General features: G+C 44.1%; 1 protein-coding gene and 2 pseudogenes across 2 annotated transcripts in view; 1 reads left to right on the top strand and 2 right to left on the bottom strand.

The window, feature by feature from the left end:
- The first annotated feature begins 668 nt into the window (after nt 1–668).
- MPPED2 (metallophosphoesterase domain containing 2) overlaps nt 669–24,257 on the top strand; it is a 170,643-nt gene continuing 147,054 nt past the window's right edge. Inside the window, exon 1 of one of the 2 annotated variants that reach the window (XM_066583232.1) lies at nt 669–861. The gene's annotated coding sequence lies outside the window, so the exon portion shown is untranslated. Of the gene's footprint in view, nt 862–2,875; nt 2,963–24,257 lie in introns of those variants that run through there. The other variant, XM_066583233.1, reaches the window with a different exon arrangement.
- Nucleotides 4,502–7,187, bottom strand: LOC136581772 (RNA-binding protein 25-like; annotated as a pseudogene).
- LOC136581771 (octapeptide-repeat protein T2-like) lies at nt 8,078–13,721 on the bottom strand (annotated as a pseudogene).

The following is a 24,257-nucleotide window of genomic DNA, read 5'->3' as shown; positions in this document are numbered from 1 at the left end:
CAGGCAGCCTTAGGCCCCCTTCACACAAGCATATTTGTGTGTGCAATACGCAAGAATAGAACCCATTAATTCCAATTTCAGGCTCTATTGTCCTGCGCATTTGTGCACCAAAAGTCCCCATAGAAATCAATGAGGAGGCACAAATGCACGCAAAATACGCTCGGAGATGCATGAAACACTGCATAATAGTGCAGGTAAAAGAGCACAACTGGACTTGCAATTAGGTTTTACTCTCTTACAGGGGCCACAATACAAAATCAAAGTCCAGGGGTCCATGCGCCATACCATCCTATAGCACATCCTATTCTAATACGCTATTGTTATTTCCATTTAGAACCCCAGTATAGAGATATAGCGCTGGCTGGGTCTTTTTGAAGCACCCTGTATAAAGATGTGTCCAGCTGTGACTGACAGATGTCACAGACCAGCACTGGTTCCCCATGTTGTGTTCCATAGTACATTGCATGCTGTGGGACTGCAGTGTGAATGTATCCATTCCATGTCACTGCTGCAACAAAGTATCAAGTGAAGTCTAAACAAATAAAGAATGTGGCAAGAAGCGGCTCTGCAGGATGAGGGAGAGCACACAGCAGAAGGGGTGACCCCGGTGCTGCTTCTCTCTGCTCCCTGACCCAGTGGCAGCCCCTGCTCTCTGCACTCTCTGCTCCCTCCTCAGATCGAGGCTGCTCTCATTTTCCAGCCTGAGTCTCTCATTTCCACTCTAGAGCAGCCGGGGGACCCTCAGGGTCGAAGGTTTCACCCTGTCTGCTCCTTCTGACAGCACCTCCCGACCCTCAGCCTCCATGGACTTGCTCCCAGCATTGCACTGAAGGCAGCCCAGCCAGGGACACAAGCAGCAAGGTAAAGACTCCTCATCCTCACCCACATTATAGCAAAGGGGATGTAAATCAGATAGAAACAACACACAAAGCCTTTGGGTTAGAGGTGCCTTGTCATAGCTAGCAGCAGGGCAGACAGGGGCTGTGCCCCCCAACCCCCACATCACAGCACAGGGCAGGGGGGCAGAGCAAGGGGGCACTCATTGGGCTTGTAGTAGGTTGCATGATTTTCCTTTGCTAATTAATTGGAGAGCGACATGATCTGCCCTCTCCCTCCCCCTCTTCCTTCCTTCCTTCCTTCCTTCCTTCTCTTTCTCATTCCCCCTCTCTCTCTCTTTCCTTTCTGTCCCTCTTCTTCTTCCAGGTAGAATCAGTAGGCATTAGATGCATTTTGCAAGGTCTGGGGGGCATTGCAATGTCACATCAGGCCAAGGGAAGGGAGGAGGTGGGGGGCACACACTGAATAATATTCCCAGGGAGATGTCTATTGTGATGGAGGCTGGGCAGTCATATACAGACACATCCCCCCTCCTCCTGCATGCACAGGGCACATACACCACATATACTGTACTGTATGCATGCACTCTTATATATATATAATAATCCCCTTGGTGATCCGAGGCCTTAGCAAGGGGAAGAGGGATTTGTGTATTACAACAGAAAATAAGTAAGTCGCCAAAACCAGGCATTTAAAATGTGGACAAAAAAAAAACTATTTTATTTGCAATTTATGGCTCATTTATTCTGCATAAGTTTGATTGCAAAGACAAGGTATGGAAGGGGTTAACAAGTCTTTACAGCGACCACTGTGTTGTAAGACTAAGGTAGGGTAGGTTGGAAGACATAGGCTTTGATCTTTTAAACCCTTGCATGTTTTTTTTTTTATTATTATCTTTAACCCTGTCTAGGCTGGGGGGATTCGCCATCAAAGTTCCAAAATATTTTTGAAAAATTTTTGGGTAATATTTTCTATTTTCGGTTCATTGATTTGAACTTTGTAAATATAAATTAATTAGAATCTAAATATTTGCAAAGGACACATATTTTTTTGATCATTTTATTCTTAATTATGCTTCCAAAAAGGCAAAAAAATAATTCTAACATCAATTTTAACATAAAAATTAGTTATTTGGGTGTTTCGAAAAAAAATATTTTGCAGTGTTTTGTATAATTTATTTACAGAATATTTTTTTTTTTTTTTAATATTGAGTCGAAGGATTTTTCTACAGGTTAGGGGTGTATTCACATGAATGATCAGATTTTCGGACAGAAATAAAGTGTACTATTTTAAACAGTTCTGTTCACACGCGTTTTTTTTTAATCGGATGAACAGTCTGAGCAAAAAATAAAAGATTGCAGTATGAACTATTTTATTGCAATTTTTGGATAAAAAAAATCGCCCATTCAAGTCTATGGGTGCGATTTAGAAAAAAAACGGATTGCTCTTGCATTTTTATCGAATGTAGCCATGGTAACCGTAAAAGAGTGTGCAGAACCCTTAATTACATAATTGGGCCATCATGCTTTTTTTTTTTTTTTTTTTTAATGCGCGTAAAAATGGGATGTAAAACCGGAGAAAAATTTTGTAGAAAAAATCACAAAAACGCATTAAAAAATTGCGTGAAAATCTCTAAAAAAATCGTCTTTTTTTTTTTTTTTAAGGACTGTAATAAAAAACGCCCTCGTGAATATACCCATAGACTCCTGTACTGCTTGCAGTTATTATAAAAAAGACCCCCCCCCCCCTCTCCCTGCCATGCCGCCTTTTAATAGCTTGCCCCCTAATAATCGCTCAACCTGTCATATCCCTGGTGCAGTGAAATATTAATATCTTTCATGCAAACCCCCCCTTCATCTGTCGTAGACCCAGACTCTGTATTTCACTGTGCAGTTGTGAGCCAAGTGCATGCCCATGTCACAGCCTTTGGTCACTGATTGTAATCAATCAATCCCAGAATAAGGCGGAGGGGAGGGGGGAGCAGGAGACAGGGAGTGTGTCAGCCAGAGAAAGAGAGAGAGAGGAGTGAGAGGAGACACTGAGGATCAGCCAGCAGGGAGATCTCTGGCTTTCTACAGGGGAGACCATCAGCGATCAGCATCCAGTCCAACATGGACTTCAATAGGTAGTGAGCAGCAGACTTTTCAAACTCTTAAACCATTGCTGGGCAGGGGAGGTATAGATTCTAGCAGCATGGACCCTTTAAAAAACATCAGTTTTCATCTTGTTACATTTGCATGCCATGTACTAATAAACTAGGATGATTCACCCAGGAGTTAATGTATTTTTTTAGTGTATGATATGTTTTTATTGCATTGTATATGTTTTTATTACATTGTGTATTTGTAATGGTGTTTTGACTTGCTAGTTTTGCTTTACTTGCATGCCATGTTTTCGCCTTTTGCTATTTGATTGCTGTAATTACAAATGACTGTATAGAATTCTGTATCCATATGAGGTCTGGGTGCTGTATTTGTGGGAGTTTTGGTGCACTTACATTGGTGAATATGGGGCGCCTGCTTAGAGGGTTGGTAAGACTGGCATCAACTGTATACTAGGAAGGAAATTGCTAGTGAGCGCAGTATATTGAGGCAATGCCGGTTTACTTTGCAGATGTATTATATCGGTTCATTTCTTGGATGGTTGAATTGCAGCGTGGAAGGCTAAATTCCTGCCAATTATCTGCAGCTAGTGTTTCCCAGATCCACAATTAAAGTGTGATACATATGATGTAGCGCGTTTCGCTAATGCAGAAATTGCTTCATGGACTTTCCAAATGCTTAGAAATTAATAACAGTTTGATTAAAACCCACAGTTATGACAACGGGACGGCCACTTTCCCCCCTCTTACCATTGCATGGTATTATGCGTTTCGGCAGCTGGGACAGCTGTTGTACTAAAGTCCAGTGTATACTGATGTGGATGGGAAGCCTTTTGTTCTGCACTTTTGTATGATTTTTTTAAATTGGTGTGTTATAAAAAATATATTCCTATACAATATTCATAATGGACAGATATTACTGCTCTCCTATACATAATGCATGCAGACAATTTCAGGAGCCTTTTTAATTGGGGATGATAGGAAAAATGTGGATTGATATCATTGTGGGTGTATGTACTGTGCATGTAATGTTTAACCTAGGGTAAGTGTAGAAGGTTATTGTATTATAAAGAAACCCCAAAATTATATATAAGAAATCCAGCACTTCAAAGTTTATCATTCTCTTTTCTATAGACTATATCGCCTCTATACAAGTATATACAGTGGTTATATGTGAGTGCAATTTCTGTCTCGTTCTCTTCATTCTTGCTTGCTTTCTCTCGTTCTCTCTCTCGCGCTCTCTCTCTCTCTCTCGTTCTCTCTCTTTCTCTCATTCTCTCTCTCGTTCTCTCATTCTCTCTCTCGTTCTCTCTGTTCTCTCTCATTCTCTCTCTATCTCTCGTTCTCTCTCTTTCTTGTTCTCTCTTTCTCGTTCACTCTCTTTTTCTCGTTCTTTCTCTCGTTCTCTCTCTTTCTCAATCTCTCTTTGTCTCGTTCTCTTTCTCTCTCATTCTTTCTCTCGTTCTCTCTCTCTCATTCTCTTTCTCTCTCTCGTTTGCTCTCTTTCTCTCGTTCGCTCTCTTTCTCTCGTTCGCTTTCTTTCTCTCGTTCGCTCTCTCTCGTTCACTCTCTCTTGTTCTCTCGTTCTCTTTCTTTCGTGCTCTCTCTCATGCTCTCTCTTTCTCTTGTTCTCTCTCTCTCCCTCATTCTCTCTCTCTCCCTCGTTCTCTCTTTCTCTCGTTCTCTCTCTTTCTCTTCTTCTCCCTCTTTTTCTCGTTTTCTCTTTTTCGCTCACTCTCTCTCTCGTTCTCTCTCGTTCTCTCTCATTCTCTCTCGTTCTCTCTCATTCTCTCTCTTTCCCTTGTTCTCTCTCTTTCTCTTGTTCTCTCTTTTTCTCTTGTTCTCTCTTTTTACCTCGTTCTCTCCTTTCACCTCGTTCTCTCTTTTTCTCTCGTTCTCTCTTTTTCTCTCGTTCTCTCTTTTTCTCTCATTCTCTCTTTTTCTCTCGTTCTTTCGTTCTTGCTCTCTCTCGTTCTCTCTCATTCTCATTCTCTCTTTTTCTCTCGTTCTCTCGTTTGCTCTCTTTCTCTCGTTTGCTCTCTTTCTCTCGTTTGCTCTCTTTCTCTCGTTTGCTCTCTTTCTCTCGTTCGCTCTCTTTCTCTCGTTCGCTCTCTTCCTCTCTCGTTCGCTCTCTTTCTCTCCTTCTCTTGTTCTCTCTCTCGTTCTTTCTCTCGTTCTCACTTTTTCTCTCGTTTTCTCTTTTTTTCGTTCTCTCTCTCGTTTTCTCTCTTTCTCTCTCTCTCGTTCTCTCTCTTTCTCACTCGTTCTCTCTTGTTCTCTCTCGTTCTCTCTTTTTCTCGCTTGCTCTCTCTATCACGTTCTCTCGTTCTCATTCTCGTTCTCTCTCGTTCTCTATCTTTTTCTCTCTTTCTCGTTCTCTCTCTCGCTGTCATTCTCTCATTCTCATTCTCGTTCTCTCTCGTTCTCGATATCTTTCTGTCTCTTTCTCTCTCTCTCTCTCGTTCTCTCTTTGTCTCTCTTTCTCGTTCTCTCTCTCTCGTGTTCTCTCTCATTCTCGTTCTCTCTAGTTGTCGTTCTCATTCTCTCTCTCGTTCTCTCTCTCGTGCTCTCTCTCATTTTCTCTCGCTTGCTCTCTCTCATTTTCTTTCTCTCGCGCTCTCTCGTTTTCTTTCTCTCGTGCTCTTTCATTTTCTTTCTCTCGCTCTCTCTCTCGTTTTCTTTCTCTCGTTCTCTCTCTCTCGTTTTCCTTCATTTTTGCTTTCTCGCTCGTTTTTGCTCTCTCGCTCGTTTTCGCTCTCTCGCTCGTTTTTGCTGTCTCGCACTCTATCTCTCTCATTTTTGCTCTCTCTCATCTTTACTCTCTCGCACTCCCTCGCGCTCGTTTTCGCTCTCTCGCTCGTTTTTGCTTGCTCTCTCGCTTGTTTTTGCTCACTCTCTCGCTTGTTTTCGGTCTCTCGCTCATTTTCGCTCTTTTTTACTCCCGTGCTCATTCTCGCTCTCTTATTCGTTTTCGCTCTCTCTCTCGCTCGTTTTCGCTCACTCTCTCGCTCGTTTTTGCTCGCTCTCTCGCTCGTTTTTGCGCACTTTCTCTTGCTCGTTTTCACTCTCTCGCTTGTTTTCGGTCTCGCTCATTTTCGCTCATTTTCTCTTGCTCATTTTTGCTCTGTCGCTTGTTTTTGCTCTCTTGCTCTCGTTTTCTTTCTCTCGCTCTCTGGGGTTCCCTTGCTCACTTTCCCTCGCTCTCTTGGGTGCTCTCGCTCTCTTGGGTGCTCTCGCTCTCTGAGGTTCTTTGGATCTCGCTTGTACTCTCTCTGTGCTTTTCTGGTTCTCTCTTTCACTCTCTGGGGTTCTCTTGTTCTCTGTGGTTCTCTCTTTTTCTTGCTTTCTATGGTTTTCTCTTTCGCCCTCTGGTTTTCTCTCTCCCTCTCTGTGGTTCTCTGTCTCTCTCTGCTGTTCTCTCTGTGTGGTACTCTCTCTCTCTTTTTGCTGTTCTCTGGTTCTTTCTTTTTCGCTCTACTTTTCTGTGTTTTTTTTCTCTTGCTCTCTGTGGTTTTCTGTTTTTTCTTGCTTTTTAGTTCTCTCTTTCACTCCTGTGGTTGTCTCTTTCACTCGTTGTGGTTTTCTCTCTCTCTCTCTTTCAACTATTCTCTGGTTCTCCCTCTCTCTCTGCAGTTCTCTCTTGCTCTCTGGGTTCTCTCATTTTCTCTCTCGCTCTCTGAGTTCTCTTGTTCTCTATTTTACTCTCTGGGTTCTCTGGTTCTCTCAGGCCCTCTCTGGGTTCTCTGGTTCTCTTGCGTGCTCTCTGGGTTCTCTGGTTCTCTCGCACGCTTTCTGGGTTCTCTGGTTCTCTTGTGCGCTCTCTGGGTTCTCTGGTTCTCTCTCTCGCTCTCTGGGTTCCCTCGTTCTCTCTCTCTCCCACTGTCTGTGGTTCTTTTGCTCTCGTCTGTGCTCTCTCTTTCTTTGTGGTTGTCTCTCGTTCTCTGTGGTTCTGTCTGTGCTTTTCTGGTTTTCTCTCTCTGTGGTTCTCTTGCTCTCTGTGGTTTTCTCTTTCACCTCTATGTTGTTCTCTTTCTCTCTCTGTGGTTCTCACTCTCTCTTTCTCACTCTCTAGTTCGCTCGCTCTCTGGGGTTCTCTCACATTCTTGTTCTCTCTTTCTCTCTCGTTCTTTCTCTCACGTTCTCTCTCTCACATTCTTCCTGTCTCGTGCTCTCTCTGTCTCATGCTCTCTGTCTCGTGCTCTCTCTCTCGTTCTCTCTCTCCCACTGTCTGTGGTTCTTTTGCTCTCATCTGTGCTCTGTCTTTCTTTGTGGTTCTCTCTCGTTCTCTGTGGTTCTCTCTGTACTTTTCTGGTTCTATCTCACTCTATGGTTCTCTTGCTCTCACTCTCTGTGGTTTTCTCTCTTTCTCACTCTCTAGTTCGCTCGCTCTCTGGGGTTCTCTCTCTCTCGTTCTCTCTCTCTCGTTCTCTCTCTCTCGTTCTCTCTCTCTCGTTCTCTCTCTTTTGTTCTCTCTCTCGTTCTCTCTCTCTCGTTCTCTCTCTCTCGTTCTCTCTCTTTCGTTCTCTCTCTCTTGTTCTCTCTATTTCCCGTTCTCTCTCTCTCCCATTCTCGTTCTCGTTCTCTCTCTCTCATTTTCTCTCGTTCTCTCTCTCTCTCTCGTTCTCGCTCTCATTCTCGTTCGCTCTCTCTGAGGTTCTCACTCTTTGTGCTCTCTGTAGTTCTCACTTTTTATGCTTCTCTTATTGTCTCTCTCACTTTTTTTGCTTCTCTCTCTCTAGGTCTATTTTTTGCTCTCTGTGGTTCTTTCTCTCTCGCTTTGTGCTTTTCTGGTTCTCTCTATGGGTCCATCTTGCGCGCGCTCCATGGGGTCGTCTTGCACTCGCTCCATGGGGTCGTCTTGCACTCGCTCCATGGGTTAGTCTTGCGCTCGCTCCATGGGTTAGTCTTGCGCTCGCTCCGTGGGTTAGTCTTGCGCTCGCTCCATGGGTTAGTCTTGCGCTCGCTCAGTGGGTTAGTCTTGCGCTCGCTCCGTGGGTTAGTCTTGCGCTCACTCTTTGGTTCTCTCTCTGTCTCTCTTTGTGGTTCTCTCTCTCTCTCTTTTTGTGTTTCTCTCCTTCTTTCTCTCTCTCTCTTTGCGGTTCTCACTCTCTGTGTGCTTTTGTGGTTCGCTCTCACTCTCTATGGTTCTCTAGTTTTCTCACTCTCTGTGGTTCTCTCTCTCTTTGTGCTTTTCTGATTCTCCCGCTCTATTTCTTGCTCTCTGTAGTTCTCTGCTTTTCTCACTCTCTGTAGTTCTCTTTTTCTCTCTCTGTGGTTTTCTCTTTTACTCTTTGTGGTTCTCTCTCTGCAGTTCTCTGTGCGCTCTATGGGGTTCTCTGCACGCTCTATGCGATTATCTTGCTCTCTCTTGCGCACTCTCTATGGGGTTCTCTTGCGCACTCTATGGGGTTCTCTTGTGCGCTGTGTATGGGGTTCTCTTGTGCGCTGTGTATGGGGTTGTCTTGTGCGCGCTCTATGGGGTTGTCTTGTGCGCTGTCTATGGGGGTTGTCTTGTGAGCTGTCTATGGGGGTTGTCTTGTGCGCTGTCTATGGGGGTTGTCTTGGGCGCTGTCTATGGGGTTTGTCTTGCGCGCTGTCTATGGGGTTTGTCTTGCGCGCTGTCTATGGGGTTTGTCTTGTGCGCTGTCTATGGGGGTTGTCTTGTGCGCTGTCTATGGGGGTTGTCTTGCGCGCTATCTATAGGGGTTGTCTTGCACGCTGTCTATGGGGGTTGTCTTGCGCGCTGTCTATGGGGGTTGTCTTGCGTGCTGTCTATGGGGGTTGTCTTGCACGCTGTCTATGGGGGTTGTCTTGGCGCTGTCTCTGGGGGTTGTCTTGGCGCTGTCTATGGGGGTTGTCTTGCGCGCTGTCTATGGGGGTTGTCTTGCGCGCTGTCTATGGGGGTTGTCTTGCGCGCTGTCTATGGGGGTTGTCTTGCGCGCTGTCTATGGGGGTTGTCTTGCGCGCTGTCTATGGGGGTTGTCTTGCGCGCTGTCTATGGGGGTTGTCTTGTGCGATGTCTATGGGGGTTGTCTTGCGCGCTGTCTATGGGGGTTGTCTTGCGCGCTGTCTATGGGGTTGTCTTGCGCGCTGTCTATGGGGGTTGTCTTGGCGCTGTCTATGGGGGTTGTCTTGGCGCTGTCTATGGGGGTTGTCTTGGCGCTGTCTATGGGGGTTGTCTTGCGCGCTGTCTATGGGGGTTGTCTTGCGCGCTGTCTATGGGGGTTGTCTTGCGCGCTGTCTATAGGGTTTGTCTTGCGAGCTGTCTATGGGGGTTGTCTTGCTCTCTTTTGCGCACTCTCTATTGGGCTCTCTTTTGCGCACTCTCTATTGGGCTCTCTTTTGCGCACTTTCTATGGTCTTCTCTTGTGCGCTGTCTATGGGGGTCGTGTTGCGAGCTTGCTCATTTTCTTGCTTGCACTTTTTGGTTCTCTCGTTATGTCATTCACTTTCTCTCGCTTGTGCTCTCTCTTTCTTTGGGATTTTCTCTCTCTGCGTTTCTAGTTCTCGCTCTCTGTGGTTCTGTGGTTGTCTCTCACTCGCCCTCTGTGGTTCTCTCTTGCCCTCTGTGGTTCTCTCTTGCCCTCTGTGGTTCTCTCTCGCCCTCTGTGGTTCTCTCTCGCCTTCTGTGGTTCTCTGCTTTTCTTTTGCTATATCTCTTACTCTCTGTACTCTCTTTCACTCTCTGTGTTTCTTTCTCTACCTCTGCTGTTCTCTGGTTCCTTCTCTGCGGTTCTCTCTGTCTCTGCAGTTCTCTGGTTGTTTCTCTGTCTTTCTCTGTCTTTCTCTCTCTCTCTCTCTCTGTCTCTCTGTCTCTCTTTCTCTCTGTGTGTCTCTCTCTGTGTTTTTCTCTCTCTCTCTCTGTCTCTCTGACTCTGTGGTTGACTCGTTCTCTCTCTTGCTCTCTGTGGACCTCTCTCTGGCGCTCTCTGTGGTTCTATGGCATGCTCTCTGTTGCTCTCTGACACGCTCTCTGTGGTTCTCTCATTTTCTCTCTTGTTCCCTGTTGTTCACTCATTCTCGCTCTTGTTCCCTGGGTTCACTTATTCTCGCTCTTGTTGTCTGCTGTTCACTCATTCTTGCTCTTGTTGTCTGCTGTTCACTTATTCTCGCTCTTGTTCTCTGTCGTTCGCTCATTCTCGCTCTTGTCCCCTGTCATTCGCTCATTCTCGCTCTTGTTCTCTGTTGTTCGCTCATTCTCGCTCTTGTTCTCTGTCGTTCGCTCATTCTCGCTCTTGTTCCCTGTCGTTCGCTCATTCTCGCTCTTGTTCCCTGTCGTTCGCTCATTCTCGCTCTTGTTCCCTGTCGTTCGCTCATTCTCGCTCTTCTTCCCTGTCGTTCGCTCATTCTCGCTCTTGTTCCCTGTCGTTCGCTCATTCTCGCTCTTGTTCCCTGTCGTTCGCTCATTCTTCCTCTTGTTCCCTGTCGTTCGTTCATTCTCGCTCTTGTCCCCTGTCATTCGCTCATTCTCGCTCTTGTTCCCTGCCGTTCGCTCATTCTCGCTCTTGTTTTCTGTTGTTCGCTCATTGTCACTCTCGTTCTCTGTCGTTCACTCATTCTCGCTCTCATTCTCTGTCGTTCACTCATTCTCTCTCTCGCTCTCTGTGGATCTCTGTCTTTTGCTCTCTGTCGATCTCTTGCGCTCTGCGTGGATCTCAATCTCTTGCGCTCTGCGTGGATCTCGATCTCTTGCGCTCTGCGTGGATCTCGATCTCTTGCGCTCTGTGTGGATCTCTCGTTCTCTCTCTCACTCTCTGTGCTTTTCTCGTTCCCTCTCTCTGGTTCTCTGTGCTTTTCTCTCTCTCTGGTTCTCTGTGCTTTTTTCTCTCTCTGGTTCTCTGTGCTTTTCTCTCTGGCTCTTACTTTTTATCTCTTGTGCGCCTTTTCCCCCTCAGTGCTTCTATTATTCTCTCACACTTCTCTTGTTCCCTTTCTCGCTCTCTGTGCTTTTCTCATTCCCTCCCTCTCTCTATGCGCTTTTCTCGTTCCCTCTCTCGCTCTCTCAGCTTTTCTCGTTCCCTCTCTCGCTCTCTGCGCTTTTCTCATTCCCTCTCTTGCTCTCTGCGCTTTTCTCGTTCCCTCTCTCGCTCTCTGCACTTTTCTCGTTCCCTCTCTCGCTCTCTGCGCTTTTCTCGTTCCCTCTCTCGCTCTCTGCGCTTTTCTCGTTCCCTCTCTCACTCTCAATGCTGCTCTCTGTTCTTTCTCTCTCTGCTGCTCTCTGTTCACTCTCACTCGTATGCTGCTCTCTTTCTCTTGCTCTTTGCTGCTCTCTATTCTCTCTCTCGCCGTGTGCAGCTCTCGTTCTCTTTCACTCTGTGCTGCTCTCGTTCTCTCTCTCTCTCTTGCTCTGTGCTGCTCTCGTTCTCTCTCTCTAGCTCTGTGCTGCTCTCCCTCTCTCTGTGTACTGCTCTCGTTTTTTCCCCTCTCTCTCTTTGCTGCTCTCGTTTTCTCTCCCTCTCGCTCTGTGCTGCTTCTGTCTCTATCTCTCGCGTTCTGTGCTGCTCCCGTCTCTCTCCCTCTCTGTGCTGCTCTCGTTCTTTCTCTCTTTGTGCTGCTCTCGTTCTATATCCCTCTCTCTCTTTGCTGCTCTCGTTCTCTCTCTCTCTCTCTTTGCTGCTCTCGTTTTCTCTCCCTCTCGCTCTGTGCTGCTCCTGTCTCTCTCTCCCTCTCTGTGCTGCTCTCGTTCTCTCTCTCTGTGTGCTGCTCTCATTCTCTCTCTCTGTGTGCTGCTCTCGTTCTCTCTCTCTGTGTGCTGCTCTCGTTCTCTCTGTGCTGCTCTCGTTCTCTCTCTCTCTGTGCTGCTCTCGTTCTCTCTCTCTCTGTGCTGCTCTCGTTCTCTCTCTCACTCTGTGCTGCTCTCGTTCTCTCTCTCTCACTCTGTGCTGCTCTCGTTCTCTCTCTCTCACTCTGTGCTGCTCTCGTTTTCTCTCTCGCTCTGTGCTGCTCTCGTTCTCTCTCTTGCTGTGTGCTGCTCTCGTTCTCTCTCTCTCGCTCTTTGCTGCTCTCGTTCTCTCTCTCTCGCTCTTTGCTGCTCTCGTTCTCTCTCTCTCTCACTCTGAGCTGCTCTCGTTCTCTCTCTCTCGCTCTGAGCTGCTCTTGTTCTCTCTCTCTGAGCTGCTCTTCTTCTTTCTCTCTCTTGCTCTGAGCTGCTCTCGTTCTCTCTCCCTCTCTCTCTTTGCTGCTCTCGTTTTCTCTCCCTCTCGCTCTGTGCTGCTCCCGTCTGTCTCTCCCTCTCTGTGCTGCTCTCGTTCTCTCTCTCTGTGCTGCTCTCGTTCTCTCTCGCTCTGTGCTGCTCTCGTTCTCTCTCGCTCTGTGCTGCTCTCGTTCTCTCTTTCGCTACGTGCTGCTCTCGTTCTCCCTCTCGGTCTGTGCTGCTCTTTCTCTCTCTCTCACTCTGTGCTGCTCTCGTTCTCTCTCTCTCGCTCTTTGCTGCTCTCGTTCTCTCTCTCGCTCTTTGCTGCTCTCGTTCTCTCTCTCGCTCTTTGCTGCTCTCGTTCTCTCTCTCGCTCTTTGCTGCTCTCGTTCTCTCTCTCGCTCTTTGCTGCTCTCGTTCTCTCTCTCGCTCTTTGCTGCTCTCGTTCTCTCTCTCGCTCTTTGCGGCTTTCGTTCTCTCTCTCGCTCTGAGCTGCTCTCGTTCTCTTTCTCTCTCTGAGCTGCTCTCATTCTCTCTCTCTCTTGCTCTGAGCTGCCCTCGTTCTCTCTCCGCGTCTGAGTTGCTTTCGTTGTCGCTCTGGCTCTGTGCTGCTCTCATTCTCTTTCTCTCTCGCTCTTTGCTGCTCTCGTTCTCTCTATCTCTCTTTGCTGCTCTCGTTCTCTCTCTCGCTCTGAGCTGCTCTAGTTCTCTCTCTCACTCTGAGCTGCTCTCGTTCTCTCTCTCTCGTTCTGAGCTGCTCTCGTTCTCTCTCTCGCTCTGAGCTGCTCTCGTTCTCTCTCTCGCTCTGAGCTGCTCTCGTTCTCTCTCTCGCTCTGAGCTGCTCTCGTTCTCTCTCTCGCTCTGAGCTGCTCTCGTTCTCTCTCTTGCTCTGAGCTGCTCTCGTTCTCTCTCTCTCTCTGAGCTGCTCTCGTTCTCTCTCTCGCTCGCTCTGAGCTGCTCTCGTTCTCTCTCTCGCTCGCTCTGAGCTGCTCTCGTTTTCTATCTCGCTCGCTCTGAGCTGCTCTCGTTCTCTCTCTCGCTCGCTCTGAGCTGCTCTCGTTCTCTCTCTCGTTCTGTGCTGCTCTCGTTCTCTCTCTCGCTCTGTGCTGCTTTCGTTCTGTCTCTCGCTCTGTGCTGCTCTCGTTCTCTCTCTCGCTCTGTGCTGCTCTCGTTCTCTCTCTCCCTCTGTGCTGCTCTTGTTCTCTCTCTCTCGCTCTGTGCTGATCTCGTTCTTTCTCTCTCGTTCTGTTTGTTTCTCTCTCTCTGTGCTTCTCTTGCTTTCTCTCTGTCTATTTCTGTGGTTCTCTCTGTCTCTTTCTGTGGTTCTCTCTCTCTCGCTTTCTCTCTGGTTCTCTTTTGCTTGCTCTCTTTTGCACTCTGGTTCACACTCTGTTACGCTCTGGTTAGTATTCTGTTTCTGGTTCGTGCTCGGTCTCTCGCTTCCTCTCTTGCTCTGGTTTGCTCTCTCTTGCTCCGGTTTGCTCTTGCTCTGGTTCAATCTTCTTCTGGTCCGCACTCACTCTGGTTTGCTCTCGCTTGCTCTGGTTTGCGCTCTCTTGCTCTGGTTTTGGTGTGCGCTCTCTTGCTCTGGTTCACTCTTGTTCTGGTCCGCACTGGCTCTGGTTCGCTCCCTCCACTGTTTTGGCCCATTGATATCCAGATGTAGGCAATATGAGTTAAGATAACTTGTTACATTTATCCGTTGTTTTATGGTAAACCACCGATAACACACTGGCAAATTACACGATCATCTGTGCTGTGCAACTAAAAGTACTAAATAGAGACACACATATATTTGTCTGAAGGCTTCTGGACTAGTCACACATTGCAAAATTGGCTCTGCAATTACTAAATCAGTGGCATAGAATGCATGTAAACACACATATAACCTCTGCTTCTCTAGATCTGATATATGCTGCTCCATCTAAAACATTCATCTCCATCTATTGTTTTATATCCAAATAGAAACATTGACAACTAGAAATATCTGTCAGTGGCCACCAGGTAGATAGATAAAGTTTGCTATAGAATTGCCTACAGTCTATTAGTTTGCTGTCTAGACTTCAGTGTGATTTCTGAGGCTTGTTACCTACAGCCGATGTACAGTACAGCCGGAGAGCTGAATTTGTCATTGTCCTTTTTGATACTATTGCATAGTAGCTTTACTGACAGTCCCATGCAATATAAACCCATTCTGATACCCCAATAAGTGTGTATCTAACTGTAATTTGTGCTTTATCTGTAATGTACGGAAGCCGAGGCCTTGTTCTAAACTTTTGTGCTGTGTAGTTTGTTTTGTGTCGTCGTAACAGGATGTTTACATACAGTGCCGTGTTTTGCACTTTTCATCGTTATTATGAGGTTTCTCTTTCTCTGCTCCATTCATTAACATCTGTCTGGTTACTTCGGCGGCTTATAAGAACCTTGCATTTGTGTATTTCACATAGGTATTTACCTCCCAGGATGGAATAATTGTGTCATTTCTCACCGCAGCAAGAATCTAGTTGTAAATGAGCATCGCTGTGAGCCGGGCTGCGGAAGAAAGCAGGTGTTGTCTTATAGAAAACGGTCATTGAGAGGAAAATTAAGAAAAGCAGCTGCTGATAGGACACTTTTTTTTTTGGGGGGGGGGGGGGTTGCAGTGCTTCTTTTTTTTGCAAGGGACAGTGTCTTGTTGGATACATTTTGGGGAAGAATAAGTGTGGATTTTTGTTAAAATTGGAAAAATAAAACTAAGCGATGCGAATTATATATATATATATACCGGTATATATATATATATATATATATATATATATATATATATATATATATAATGTAACTTAATATGTATAAATATGTATGTATATAATAGAATTTCTTCCAATATGTATTATAAAATCTAGAACTGAAAGAGTTAAGTACTGTGGCTTCGGGTCTGGAGATAATATCTGGGATTAGATGAAATGTAGATGGTCAGTTGTCAGGAGGTACAGCATTTGGCCGGTTTCAGACGAGCGGCTTGTAACCTGTTTGTAATATGGATCCATAATATGGACAGGTTATAGATGACATTACAAACGTGTTTCAGCAGTATTTGCCTCCCTATATATTTTATTCTCTACTGATCCGTATTTGCCCAACAGAAAATAGCAATACGGAGGTAAAAATAGGTCATGTGAATAGATACATATAGATTATGCATTAGCTCTATATTAAAACACAGGCAAAATATGGAGGTCAAATACTCTCATCTGAAAGCGACCTGGAGGAGCAGAAATAATAGAGTTTATTTATTTGGCCCATATGGGTAGGTTTTTGTGGATGTTTTTGAAGCCAAAACCAGAAGTGGATTCATAGGGAATGAGACATAAAGGAAAAACTCATAATTCTTCCTACTGGATCCTATTCTGACTTGGACTCCAAAAAAAAAATTGCATCAAAAACTGTGATTTAAAAAAAAAAAAAAAGTTTGACATCACCCCAGATGTGATCTTTGTGAGTTTTGATAGGACTGCAGACATTGTTTTTGCTCAAAGAGTTAAACTTTGCTGTTCCTATTCATAGTAACATAGTATGTAAGGCCGAAGGAAGACAATGTCCATCTAGTTCAGCCTGTTATATCTATAGCTGAACGGAGTTTGTGATTTGGCCCAACTCTACAATTTGCTCGGCTCTGCTACATCAGTGTGTTTGCATGGCATTGCTATCTACGGTATATACAGCTTTGCATTTGTGAAGCTCTGGCTTATAGTTGCATTGCATTAACCTTCCTGATTGTGTTCATCTCCATTGTGGATTTCCCGCTATGAAGAATTAGCAGCAAAAAATTCATTGTATTCCATGATTTTTCTTAGATTTTACATTTTCTGTTTCAAATACAACATTGTCAGGTGCTCCATTTATTATGTCGCCCACGTATTACCTCGTATGCTTTTTATAGTATGTACTAATATTATACATATAGTCCTAATCACCAGGCTTGGCAGCCGCAGACAAGAAGGAAAAAGAAACTTTTTGGGAGGGGTGAATATGGCGCAGCCTTCAGACAAAGATGACTGTCAAGTATGTTTTAGCCATAGTTTATTGATAAGAACCAACTTGTAAACGTGTGTCAAGGTATAGGAACCTTTTCCTCGGTACTTGGTGGGGATATACTACATGATATTGTATAAAAACATAATAGGATAGGAAGTAATAGGGGGAAAGTGGGACATGATTCAGGTAAAAATGGCAACATTTGAGAGAAGGTACATAAAAAAAATAGAAAAAAAAAATAAAATAAAAATATATAATATAAATAAATATATATATATATATATATATATATATATATATATATATATATATATATATATATATATATATATATATATATATAGAGTTCAATAATCAGAATCCATTAAATGGCTGGTATAAAAGTTTACAAAAAATGTAGATATAATCATGATTAAATTACTAGTGAGCACTTTAAAAGTAGTAAGCATCAAATATAATACAATCCTTGTCATGTCAGAGAATATCAATTTTCATATGGGGAAAAAGCTGGAAAATCTATGCTTTGGGACACTATATTCTAATGCATGGCCTAGAGCCTTCCTAAAAGTGGCAATATGAAATGTAACCATATTTGTTGCATATTTATAAATAGCCGATGATTGTTACAAGTTGTTAGTATTGAAGACATTCATGAAATCCTCTCTGGAAATGATATAAACAGTGCAGAGAGCCGATGCAAACATTGTGGCAGAATGTCGCTTTATGAAGTGTAACAAATCAATTTCTGGCAGCCGGAATTTTTTTATTTTTTTTTGGACCCCTTATCAAAAAATCACGGGCAGCCAACGTTTTTACGGACATTCTGGAAAACCGTAGTGAATGCTAGAGATTCTAAGTGATACATGTTTATAGATCAGACACTGATATGAACTCGTTACCAGCATTTACGGTCGGCTGTAAAATGCTGATAATTAAAACGACCTGCTCAGTTATCAACAGCCGCGATAAATTTACGGACGCATCTATTTTTTTTTTTTCACGGACGCCCTATTTTTACAGACTGTACAGGAATTTCTGGATGGTTGGCAACCCTGATGATCGGCAGTAACAAAGACATTGTAGGTAAATATAAGCATTATTAAAATGAATGAATTAGGCCTCGTTCATATGGCGATTAGTCGGGGTTTGTGGGGTATGGATCCTAAATACAGTGCCCATAGAAAACCGAATCCCAAACTGTACCCCATATCCTTCCAAATTTACACCGATGTGTATAGATATTTTTAACAGTTACCATGAGCATCGGCATGAAAGATAATCATGAATGCCATATAATGGCGCTATATAGAATATGGCTCGGAACAAAGGCGGCATACACTGGTACACAGAGCCTATGGGTCCTTACACATTATATTATACGTGAGGCTTTAATCAGTAATCCCAGATATCGGCAATAATAGATCCAGTATAAATCCTTTTAATCCAGATTAACGGGACCGGTCAAATACCAGATTATCAAACATTCTGGATTATGAAACGATCATATAAAAGAGATGACTGCTGCCAATATTACTGATCTACCGTAATCCGAGTGCTGCCTTGGCTTCCCATCTGTGTAGATTGGTTCTCTCATCTGATAGAATTTTTTTTGCAACTTTTTTTAAGTAGTTTTTTTTTGTTATACTTGAAGGTAATGATCTGCTGACTAGCCAGACATGGAGGGGTTAAAGGGTCGTTGGCATTGAGCATCACAAGAAATTAGTAATCAAAGGACTACTGTGCAGACAGGCATGTGATTGAATACTTGCTCCGAGCTCTGTGTGCTCTCTGTTCTTCACTCCCTGCTATCGTACATAGGCCCGGATTAAACAGGTTTTAATATATATAAAATAATAAATATAATGTGTTTATTTATTACATATATAGTAAAGAATATATTTATATTTGTGTAGAAAACTGTGTGTGTGTAAATATATATATACACGTGTGTGTGTTTTCCTGATTAAACAAGCTTTCCAAACACAAATAAATTTTTAAGTATTATTATTATATGTGTGTACAAACTTTGTTTAATTAGGGAAACTTGTTTGTGTATATATCTGTTTAAATACAGCCCAAGGGCCCCTCTACACTGGCAAGAGTGATATCGGGCCGTCAATCACAGGGCTACACCGACTTTATTATTACATGGACTGTAAAAAAATAAATAAATGAAAAAAAAAAAAAAAATTACAGTGTATCCTATTGTGGTCCAACCTCTCAGACAACGGTCAGTCATTCACGGAACAGGGTGCGCAAAAGAAACTGACTGCATGTGGACGAAATCTACCGAAATAAGACAGTGTCTTATATTAATTTTTGTTCCAAAAGGTATAACTTTTTTACATGTATAGCTGCCTGGACACTATTTAAATTGACTTTTTTAATTAACTGTTAGCAGGGCTTAATTTTGGAGTAGGGCTTATATTTCAAGCATCCTCAAAAAGCCTGAAAAATCATTTTGCATCCTCAAAAAATTCTGGAAAAATCATGCTATGTCTTATTTTCAGGGTATGTCTTATTTTCAGGGAAACAGGCTATGTGAACTTTGTTTTTCACTCATCATTGCTACAAAAGAAATTGGGCCTACTTCCTTTATTAAATTTTTATTTTTTTTTCCGCAAGAAAATAAAAACGCGGAATTAGAAAATGGAGAGATGCAACGCGGACATACAACTCGTGCGTCTTAATAACACATTGATTTCCAATTCACATGAGTGACTTTTCACTCTCGCAGCATCGATTGAAAAATCGCTACGAAGCCTATTTTGGGCCGATTCCTCGTAAGGAATTCACGTTATTTCCTATAGGATCTTTTTTTAAATTGCATCGCACTCGCCAAGCGATTTACAGACGGTTTAACATTGGAATCTATTGGAAGCGCCGGCGATCTTTATGTAAAAATCGCAGTACGTGGATGCAAGTTGATGCGTTTTGTTACGCAAAAACGTATCAGACTCACATCCAAAATTCCAAGTTTATAAGTGCGTTATTAGTCCGGACTGATATCACTCTCACCCGTGTGAGTAGAGCCTTAGCCCTTTGATAACAGGAGTTGTGCCAGATGACAAACTCCTCTCTGGTGCGTCTGCATTATATAATAATATAAATCACAAGCCTCAGTGCTTCAGGATAGAGAATCTGCCTGCGATTGTGGAATTCGGCGCTATGGCAGTGTCCTCGTTTAACCCCTGTATGCAGTATGGTTTAACCAGTTCATTGATATGTTGGGCTGCTGCACCTCATCTGGACGGGTTGTGTAACATATGGACGGCCGCATGGCCTGGGTTGTAAAATCATAAAGTAACTGACCAGCGTTTTACCATCTGCCCTAGAATGGCCAGTTGTTGAAGATTAACCATCAGACGCTGTGACTCCGTCAGACTCGGTGATAAATGGCTTCATTGCCTGTTTGTAGTGCCGGTTTAATATTAAATGGGCTTTTCCGCTTTTGTGTAAATATCCCGTATAATGGAGAGCTCTACGGCTTTCTAATATACTTCGTGCTTCAATTCCTCATCGTTTTCAAGATATTAGTTTGTTGTCAGTGAATGAAAGCAGTCGTCTAGATTCAGAGGTGGTAAACCCGCACACACCTAGTTCTGCTGCCAGTTAGGAAGTGGCTGCCGATGTATCCAGTGTAGACAATGCTCTGTGAGCTAAATACACTGCTGACTGTAGGTTAGACGGCACCCTGTGTGGAGTTTATTTTTTGGCACCATAAGAACAATTATATATGTTGCACTGATTGCAGTCTTCCGGTATTCTGCATAAATGCGGCCCCAGAAGCGAGCTGCTGCCGTAAATGCAGCCCCAGAAGCGAGCTGCTGCCGTAAATGCAGCCCCAGAAGCGAGCTGCTGCCGTAAATGCAGCCCCAGAAGCAAGCTGCTGCCGTAAATGCAGCCCCAGAAGCGAGCTGCTGCCGTAAATGCAGCCCCAGAAGCGAGCTGCTAGCATAAGGGCAGCCCCAGAAGCGAGCTGCTGCCGTAAATGCAGCCCCAGAAGCGAGCTGCTGCCGTAAATGCAGCCCCAGAAGCGAGTTGCTGCCGTAAATGCAGCCCCAGAAGCGAGCTGCTGGCGTAAGTGCAGCCCCAGAAGCGAGCTGCTGACATAAATGCAGCCCCAGAAGCAAGCTGCTGACATAATGCAGCCCCAGAAGCAAGCTACTGACATAAACGCAGCCCCAGAAGCAAGCTGCTAATATAAGTGCAGCCCCAGAAGCGAGCTGCTGACATAAATGCAGCCGCAGAAGCAAGCTGCTGACATAAATGCAGCCGCAGAAGCAAGCTGCTGCCATAAATGCAGCCCCAGAAGCAAGCAGCTGACATAAATGCAGCCCCAGAAGCGAGCTGCTGATACAAATGCAGTTGCAGAACCAAGCTGCTGATATAAATGCAGCCCCAGAAGCAAGCAAGTGACAGTAGTGCCTTAAAACATCAGAGGGAAGAAGACAGAGCCAGGAGGAGGATGATTCATGTAACTCCACAAGATGATGCTGCACAGCGACAATCATCTGGCGAGGTGAACCTAAGGGGGTAATCATCCAAGCCTACAAGCTGGTGACCGGAGCCCTGAGTGACCACATGAGTCACACATATTAAATACAGTAGTGTTCACATTTGTGTTGGAGGCTTTGTTTGCCTTTATTGCAGATCTGGTCCAAAATCCTGGACAAAATAGTACAGTTCTTTCTATCCGGTACGATGCCAACAAACTCTACTATGGTCCATCGGGCGTCTTTTCCCCCCCCTCACTTCCTTGCTTTTCATTGTACGGCTCCTATTTCTGGCAGAGCAGAACGATGGAAGATAAAGGCACCGATGTGAACAGAGTCTTAGGCTCACTCACACCAGCATATCTGCCCCACTTATTACGCGGGTATTTTTCACGTGCATAAAATACGCAGTACACTGCTAATACGTCTGGATATGCATATTTGCTGCGTATGTTAAATCCCCATTGCCTGCATTGGTGGGTATTAAGTGCCAAAATAGGACATGCTACTTAAACAAAAAAAAAAAATCAAAAAAACAGTTTGAGTGGTTCAATGAAAATCAATTGGCACCGTATATTATGCATGTGAGAAATATGTAGGGCAGATCAATGAATCATTGGAACGAGGGTATAGAACTGGCTATAGGTTGTCACTGCTATCTCCGTAGCAGTCACATGTCACATCAGCACTCACATCCTGGGGGCCATGATGTCAGGAGTTCTGAACGTTATGCTGTGGTACCGGTTTCTGATTGGCAGTGGTCACTTGACTTCTACTGTCAACGGAAACCTGAGAACAACGGGTCTACAGCTCTGGGGCCAAGGAAGGGTAAGAACAACCAGATTTGCTATTTTCCCATATCAGCACTTGACATCACATATCCAAACTATGTAAAAGAAAATAAGTGACATTCTGCGCCTGAGTAATTGGCAGCGACAATAGTATTGTATGACTTGAACAAGAAGTTGGCATTGTAGAGAGGGTTTTGTCATGACAACATACTCGTCATCTTCCACATCCCGTCAGTGTAACCTTTATACATTTCTCTATTCAGGACAACAAAAGACAAATCGAATGCCTATAACCTGTAAAGTCACCAATCCCAAGGCTGTAATAATTCTTCAATAATATCTATAGTAAAAATATATACAGATAGTACAGCGAATATTGAGAAAATTGGTTGTCCAGTTGTAAATTATTGATGACCAGTCTTCAGGAAAGGTCATCAATAGTAGAAGTAGATCGAATGGGGTCTGTCATCCCTAGACTGGTGCATTGAGCTGATTTATGCAGGAAACGGAAAGCTCTATTTTTACTTCAGTGGCCAGTCTTAGTATTGCAGGCCATTGAAAGGAATGGAAACTTGGCTTGCAATACCAAGCCTGGCCACTAAAGTAAGAATGGAGCTGTCTGCTTCTTGTAAAATCAGCTCAATGCACAAACACGCTGGGCTGGTGAGCATTTGTTCAGAGGGAGTCCCAGGTGATAGACCCCCTGCAATGTACTGTTGATGACCTGTTCTGAGGATGGGCCATAACTAGTTTACAAACTGGACAACCCTTTTAAGGCCTTGTTTGGTTTAAATATTTTAATAGGGAATTTTGAGTTAGTAGAAGACCCTGTTAGCCAGAACAAAGAGTGACTACAAAGAGTTTATCTTTCTGATAGACCATGCAAGGCCTCTCATTACCCAGACAGATTATCAATTTTGTTGGGCAGCATGTGCAGCGACCCAGACCTAGGAGGTGTTTAAGCAGTGGGGTAACAATAAGATGGCAGTCACGGGGCTCTACTGCTCCTCCTGACAGATGATAAAAATAGTGGTGTACTGGGCTGAGCTACAGCCAGTGGTAAATACAATAAATAAAATAATAAAAATAACAAAATAGGCGGCTGTTATGGCTTGCTACCCACGGAGTCGGGTAAGGGAAGATGTTAGTTTGTCATGACACCAGTCCGTATATGGGTAGGGACCCATTCCAAACAAAAATAATAAATACAAGAATGGAAGAACTAAGCAATAACAGGGGTGGGTAGTAGTCCTGGCTCTCTTCTAGTGTTGTGTGGTTCCTCAGTGCAGTAGTTGTAGGTGGTGGGAGGCACTTCAGGAAGCAGACTTTAGATTAAAACAATTCTAACTTTATTTTGCTAGTTCTTTAGCTCAACAGCAGTAACATCATTCTCCTTACGGTGATATAATTGAAATCACAGACTCCATGTACATCGTTCACTATAGATTGGGTTATCTGACTTGGATTGTAAAGGGTTAACCGGTGACTTGGTTGCTGACTCTGCTAGATTTTGTTTTTCTCTCCTACTGACTCCAGCACAAACAGTTGCTGCCAGGTTGACAAGCAGATTCAAGCCAATGGCCTATGAAAAACATTTACAATCAGTCCACAAGACCACTAGAACCCCCTACCAATTGGTGGGAATCCCAAGCCCACTTTCTGGAGAAGTGGAGTGGTGGTCACTCACATGCATTATACTGTATTTAATGTCTATGGAACTAATGGAAATAGCCAAACATGGTGGTTATTTTGGATGGGTGATTATTTTTTTTCATGGGCCAACTTCTTCAAAGTCAATCACAATGGTAAGAAGGAGGTCCCTGCTTGGGATACCCCTATATTAGCCAAAGTGAAGAGCTGATAACAAAGAGCTGCTTCATCTCCAGCACTGACTCTTTTGGACCGGCAGACTAATAAGCTTAAAATTAAAATTTAATTTTAAGCTTATTAGTCTGCCGGTCCAAAAGAGTCAGTGGTGAATTTAGTAATTGGACCTTGACTGCCTCTGTGAAACTCCTTCATCTCCAGCAGACTTGTCCAGGCCATGTATTACAGTCGTCTGTACATTACTAAATCTGTTGCCGGTCCCACATTCTGCTGTTCCAGCCTAGCTTCATTTAAAAAGAGGTTGTTGTAGTGAGATAACCCTTTTAAATCCTAGCCTAGAGGATTCATAGTTTGCTCAATGCTTTGCCAAATTCTCCTTTTTAAAGGAGGGTTTTTGGGACTGAACTATTGATGATCTATCCCCAGAATAGGCTATCACTGGTTGATCATCCGGAGTCCGCCATTCGGGACCCCTGCCAATCAGTTGATTGAAGAGGCTGCGGGTTCACACCTCTTCTCGGGCATGTGACATCACATGCATTGGTCATATGGCCTGTTAGCACTTAGTCCCATTCACCTGAATGGAACTGAGCTGCAATACCAGGCGCAGCTGCTCTATGATGTACGTTGCTGTGCCCGGGGTCAACTAAAGTGATAGCGGCACTTGCTTTATAAGGTGCCACTGTAACTTCAAACAGCTGATTGGTGGGGATCCAGAGTGGCTGCCGATCAACTACTGATGACTTATCCTAATAGCACAGTCTCAGAAAACCCCATTAACATTATTAATGAATCAATCTGATCTCCAGCTCATTAAGGACAATACACCTTAAGTACCCCTTGTGCTCTTAAGGTACTAAGTAGAGACATACAAGGGTCCATTCACAATGGTGTATTTTCCATCTGTGTATTTCACAGACAACACATCATTATAGCCAGTTAGGCGATTCACATATGTGTTTTTTCAGACGGACCGACGGTGTGTCTGAAAGAAATCACAGCATGGTATCACAAACTAGAATTCATTGTCCACTGCCCGCGGGTATCGGATGGCG

The sequence above is a fragment of the Eleutherodactylus coqui genome, chromosome 11 (assembly GCF_035609145.1).
Source record: "Eleutherodactylus coqui strain aEleCoq1 chromosome 11, aEleCoq1.hap1, whole genome shotgun sequence".
NCBI classification, from domain to species: domain Eukaryota; kingdom Metazoa; phylum Chordata; class Amphibia; order Anura; family Eleutherodactylidae; genus Eleutherodactylus; species Eleutherodactylus coqui.
This window is presented reverse-complemented; position numbering and strand designations above follow the sequence as displayed.